Genomic DNA, 6,340 nt, shown 5'->3' with positions numbered 1-6,340 from the left:
AAGGTGAAACGTTAGGCCGCAGGTGTGCAGGTATGACAGTGTGGTGTCGATTTCTCGTTGTAGCTGATCTTGCTGGGGGCCTGGGGACCCTTTGGTGACCCATAATGTGAAATCTTCCACGTACAGTGCGTGGGAAACATCCTCTATGGAATTGAGCTGCGCTGGTAACCCCGATAGAGCGACGCTGAAAAGAAGAGGTGAAATAACCGAGCCTTGGGGTGCCTTCTTTGGCTGAACTTGCCGGAGACATGGGGGCCCAAGTGAAGGGTGGCGGTGCGATCTGTCAGAAACGCACGCACACAGTTGTATGCGACGGATCCACGATTGAGGGTTTTCAACCTGTTGAGAATGGCTGTTTTTTTTTTTTTTTTTTTGGGGGGGGGGGTAGTTTTCGGTCGCGGAATAAATGGTCCCGGAACAAATGGTCCCGGAACTTATGGTCCCGGAACTAATGGTCCCGGAACAAATGGTCCCAACTTCAAACTAGGAAGAAATGGTCCCACCGCTACTCCACCTAAGCATGAGTGCCTGTATGAGGGAAGGAAGGGGGTTAACATATTTATGTTTATATGCTTGTATTTCTGTACAATGTATTTTGCATCTGTATGTATATAATATATTTGCTAAGGCTGAATTTAAGTTAAATGCTGCATACAAATTTGTAATCGTTAGTGTATCTTCTCCGGTGCTTCCTTTGCTTGTGCTCGTCTGTTTATTAAAGCTTCAGAAGCGAGTTCCACTTGAGCCTGAGCGGGGAGCCTATTTACTTATCGCTATTTCAAAAAAGAATTTTACCCGAAGAATTGTTTATTGCGTTCGCTAAGCTGTGTTGCGGTGCTCTCCATCCGGAAGGCTTCGATATCTGCCGTTCGGAACAAGCAAAACGGCAATAATAAGGATTTTGGACCTTGATAATTTTGCAGCTTGCAGCTTAGATACTTTTGTTTTCCTCCGAAAATATGCAATGTAACTATTATTACGCCTCTTTTCTTGCTGCAAGGTTTATAAGACTGCTGGCTAACATGGTTTGTTAATTTTGCCGGCATGTTATGGGAGCGTAAAAATTGGTAAGGGCAGCAGGTGAGCTCATCGAAACTGGTCACCCACCATCAACAATGAACTTTATTGTTCGGAATTGCCTTTGAGCACAAATATGTGCAGTTTTTCGCGCAAATTCACAAACATGTTTTCGCGCGTCTTTCTTGCGGCTTTACTTTCCCAGAAATTGTGAGAACCAAATACAGTCACTTGTCATGGTTCAATGAAAAGCCAACGATTGTAACGATCGAACCTTTCAATGGCTGTAAGGTTCGAGCGCGGAGGCCAATGTACCGCAGCGCAACCCTCCCTACCCCAGCGCACATCCGACGACGGGCCGCCGCCAATTAGGCCACCTGTACGCAATGTGCGCGCGGGAACAGGCAGAGCGGCGAATGGACAAACCCCTTTGGCGGGGTCCGAGTGCAGACGTCGCCGCACTGCGTGCACCCGTCGCGACGCCGATTGGGGAAGTCTTTATCTTCCAAAGGGGGCCGCTGGCAGTTTGGCCGCCGCGGACGCGCTGTCTGGACAGCGCCCGTGCGGGGACAAAAGGACGCGGCGTTGGCCACGTGCTTTCACCACCTTGGGTGGGTGCACGCGCAATGCATGCCTTGCCATTTATTGTTTTCTTTAACGTTTCCCCTTCCCTCACCGAGGGCATTTACGCCGAGCCCGGGGAGAGGAAGGGGGTCGTTTTGCTTGTGAACTTGCTGCAGGTCGTGGGGACAGTCCCGCCTGCGCCGGCTAGACCCGGGCAAGCTTTTAAGCCCCACCGCGGGCTCCACTTTGCTCCCTTGTATGTGTCCTGTAAATATTCCGGCACATAAACTGTACATAGGTTGGATATCAGCGTCTGTCTCGTCCCTCACGGCGAACGAGACACAGCGGCGCATTCCTGGATACGGGGAAGACCTGAAATTTACTGTGGGCTTGCCTGGAATTAGCGGAGGTGACCATGGAAAACTTCCAAGAGCGGTCGGAACAGGCGAAAATATTTAATTAGTGGGTGTAACAATGGTTATAACAGCATAAATAGTGATAAGTTGTAGTGCGGAATTTTGATAAATACAATACGAAAGAAATAAAAATATAAAATATCACAAACAAATAAAGAAATAAAAATGCATCTTCAAACATCTACAACAAACGAAGAATGAAATGAAAAGCGGCAAAACACGGCGGAAACAAAAAATACCAAAAACAGGCCCACTGTGTTACGCCATGCATTTTCATGTGCACAAAAAAAGCATGCTAAAATAAACCGATGGTTTACTGACAGTTTCTGTTACAGAAGGCGACACAACACTCCAGTAAGGTTCAGCAAATTTAAACAAAGAGTCAACATAAGGTTTTGCGGAATCATTTTGCCCGAAGAGGTGCCCGGGACCATTTGTTCCGGGACCATAAGTTCCGGGACCATTTGTTCCTACTTTGAAGATCGGACCATTTCTTCCGGTACCATTTGTTCCGGACCATAAGTTCCGGGGCCATTTGTTCCGGCACCATTTGTTCTGGGACATGCTTGACTTGCTGCTCTCTATGTAAGGTGGCCAGGGTCCTTCAAGCTGTTTCTTCAGCTTTTTTTCTTGGCCTTCCTGCAACATGGTTGTGAAATAAACTCCATTCAATTCAATACAAGTCAACATATTCCATTTTCAAGCATATGAGATGAACACGGGCTACACAAGGCAAGCGAAATCTTCTAAAAATGCCGCCTTGCTGACACACAGCCCTACTTCTTGACTACGAACTGCTGTAATCCTTTTTTTTTTTGCTCATAGGGTTGCAGCTATTGTATTTACGAAGCAAGAACTGAATTTAGAAGGCAGTTCTGATACGCCTTGTGAACTGCCGCCCGATGTATGGCACGATTTATTACGATGTCACCAGAACTCTTTGTGAATCCAGTTCCAGTCGTAGCTGTATACGAATATGAATGACGCCGACCGAGTGCTCGTCTGCAGCTGCCAAGGGACGCAGGCGGCCCGTTTGATTTATGAGTTGCAGCATAGATCTGTCGGTCTGCGTTCTCCATTGATATGAGCCTATAGCTTCGCCGTAGTGCTGACACTAGCACTCTCCACGATCCGCGTCGAAAAGCGCCAGCCCTTGATGTTCTCGAAGCCTTAAGTGCTGCGCTTATCGCAAAACATACCCAGCTAAGTCAGAATTATTGATTTCAGCACTCACGGACATAGCAAAGTGAAAAGACAAGGGATAGGGAAGATTTTGTCGTTCTTGTTATTTTCATAGTTTTGGGGCTTCACATAAGCTGCCACCTAGCCTCAACTCATGATGGTCCAATTAATGAACCGTGGCTTCATCGGCGTATTGACCGCCCCTGCTTTTTTTCCGTTGAAGATGTCTATTGCGTTAAAACGAATGCGGAAGTTTCTTGCTACTTCGGTACTCGCCAAGGGCAACATATAAATATACTTCGTATTGAGGTCGCGGCGGGAAATAAAAGGCGGAAAAGATATGGAGATTCGATATGAAATCCGAGGGAGTGTTGTAGATTGTTCCGGTTTCAGGGAACAAAAATTCAAAATGCTGCTGTTCCCCAAGGGCAGTGGCGCAATTGCAAAGCAAACTTCAAACAATTACCAGATATTAGAAAAAGAGACGAAGTGGCGACGATTTACCGCCTACTTTCTCGCCCAGACTTTATGTTGTCCTAGCGACTATTCATAAAGCCACCGCCAAGAGGTATGACGGTGGGATATATTTTCTGCCCTTTCCTTTTTTGTTGAAATCGCAATTGTCGCTATGGAATCGCCCATCACGCTAACCTTGAAGCCTTAAATTTAGGCCTGCGTACTGGCGCGTTCAAATACCAGCGCTTAATACCAATGGCGCACATTTTTTTTTATATTTGTAACAAAACAGACAAATCCTACAACAGGCACATAAATACTACCAATGAATTAGATTATTTGGTCACCCTGAATAATTTGTTAGCTGTCACCTTATCGAATGTGTTAGCCACACTTTTGTTAAAAGTAAGCTTAGTTACCGCTCAGTCACTGCATTATTGCTCTGACCACTGCAATTCCTTTTGCGATAGCTATACCGGATGTGGGCATTACCATCAGGATGTCATCGTACCGCCTGACCCCCGGCCATCGTTCCGTGTGCTACATTGCGGAATCTTATAAGAGCATGCTGTTACAAAATGAAAGGGAAATTTGACGCGCGGAGCATGAGATGGGACTTTTTTGGGTAGATTCTTTTTAATTCATCCACAGCAGTACTCCCCTCCGGAACGAGTAGCAGTAGAAGTAATGTAGCGAGTTGGGCAGTCAGTACAAGTACACCTTAGAAAAAAAGGCACATCTGAAAGAGACAAAACTGCAGAACAAGCAGAAAAGATGATCGCTGGGCGAATGGGGCAGTGTGAGGTACCGGCCTGCGTTTCCGCGCGTGTCGTCTGCTTTATTACTGTTTCTGCTTCCAAGACAAGTTGAGGGCTGCAGTTTCTTGCCAATGGATTAAGTGCGCACCATAGCAATTTTCCCTGACATATCTTTTGGTATTTGTATCTGTAAAAAACTGTACTTGTCCACTGTACTGTCCTCAAAAACTGAGCACGGAACTCACTTCCTTCGCATTGATGACACGTCTGGTTGTGAAAGGCAGGGCAAAGAAAAGTATAGAGCAATATCCACGTCTTGGTGCTTTTTTTACTTATTCGGTTTTACTTACTTTTTGCGTAATATTTTAAAACAACGTGGTTCGCCTTTTATTTTTTTTTTTGTTGTTGTTTTCGGTGTAAACACATTTAAAAAAAAACTGGCGCATTTTATGTCCCGTGCTATATCTTTGCTCCGAGGCGCAGCTTATGTTGCAGGCCGGCAGACTTATTTTAACCAGCTGGTGATATTAAAAATGGATCAAAATCTCGATACATAGACGTTCTTGATTTCCATCTAGTTCAGACAAACGGTCGTGGGGAAGGGAGATCGAGGCCACTTGTGGTGAGCAGCAAACTGCTTAGCCACTGAGCAGCTCCTGCGGTCACACTTGTCAAGTATTAACAATTTGCAGGTGTTGGACCTTTTAAACAAAAATATGAAATGCAAAAAGTTTGCACACATCGGGTGTGGGCTTTCGCTGTTGCGCAGTGGAGCACTCCTGCAGCCTGACTGCTCCAATAAAGTCGCAGCTAGGCAAGAGCAAAGTCGTTTTATATCCCCTGCACGCCACCAAGAATGACATTTCTTTTGGTCATCTTGCACTATGCTCGCGCTTTGGTGCTCATTCATTTCCCCCTGTTGTTACATAGAGTGTGATACCCGCCGTGGTGGCTCAGTGGCTAAGGCGTTGCGCTACTCAGCCCGAGGTCGTGGGTTCGATTCCCGGCCGCGGCGGCCGCTTTTCTGATGGAGGCGAAAAGCAAAAACGCCCGTGTGTACGAGATTCCGGCGCACGTTAAAGACACCCAGGTGGTCGAAATTAATCCGTAGCCCTCCACAACGGCGCGCCTCATCGCCTTCATTGCGTCGGCGCGTTAATCCCTACAATCAATCAATCTATCATGGAACGTGATAGTGTTCAATTATCTGGACGGGAAAGTGCGCGAGCGGGTGCGAAGTTGATGGTACCTGAAAGAAAAAAAGGCCTGAATTGCATTGACTGTGCAATATCAACAACGGAGGGTCGAACCGTTTCGGCATGAACCGGTAGCCATTATTTATTTTTGCGGTTCAGTTCCGGGTCGAGTTCAGCCTGCACAAAAAATAACGGTTCGGGTTCGAGTTTAGTTCCGGCGGAAATACCGTTTCAGTTCCGGTTTTTGGTTCGGTTCCGGTTCGACACCTTGATATATATATATATATATATATATATATATATATATATATATAGAAAAACACGCGCCCAGAGTGGGGACCGAACCCACGCCTGGTTCGGTCCCCACTCTGGGCGCGTTTTTCTTTCTTTCTTTCTCACGTAATTAATAAAAAAATAATGTAACGTCACTAACGGTAAAAAATAGTCTAACCATTCCCCTATGCCTCCTTTGGCGTTGTAGACTGCCGGCATTTCTTACTGTGTATATATATATATATATATATATATATATATATATATATATATATATATATATATATATATATATATATATATATATATATATATATATATATATATATATATAAATATATATATATATATATATATATATATATAATAGAAGAAAACTTTGAACAAGGTAGCGACCACGATTGTTGCCAATGTTCCAGCAGAGACTTGCCTTCTCTTCATCAAGTGGCAAGTGATTTGCAAAATCCAGAAGCTGGTT

The sequence above is a fragment of the Haemaphysalis longicornis genome, unplaced genomic scaffold (assembly GCF_048455015.1).
Source record: "Haemaphysalis longicornis isolate Haplotype H1 unplaced genomic scaffold, Haemaphysalis longicornis Haplotype H1 scaffold_3, whole genome shotgun sequence".
NCBI classification, from domain to species: domain Eukaryota; kingdom Metazoa; phylum Arthropoda; class Arachnida; order Ixodida; family Ixodidae; genus Haemaphysalis; species Haemaphysalis longicornis.
This window is presented reverse-complemented; position numbering follows the sequence as displayed.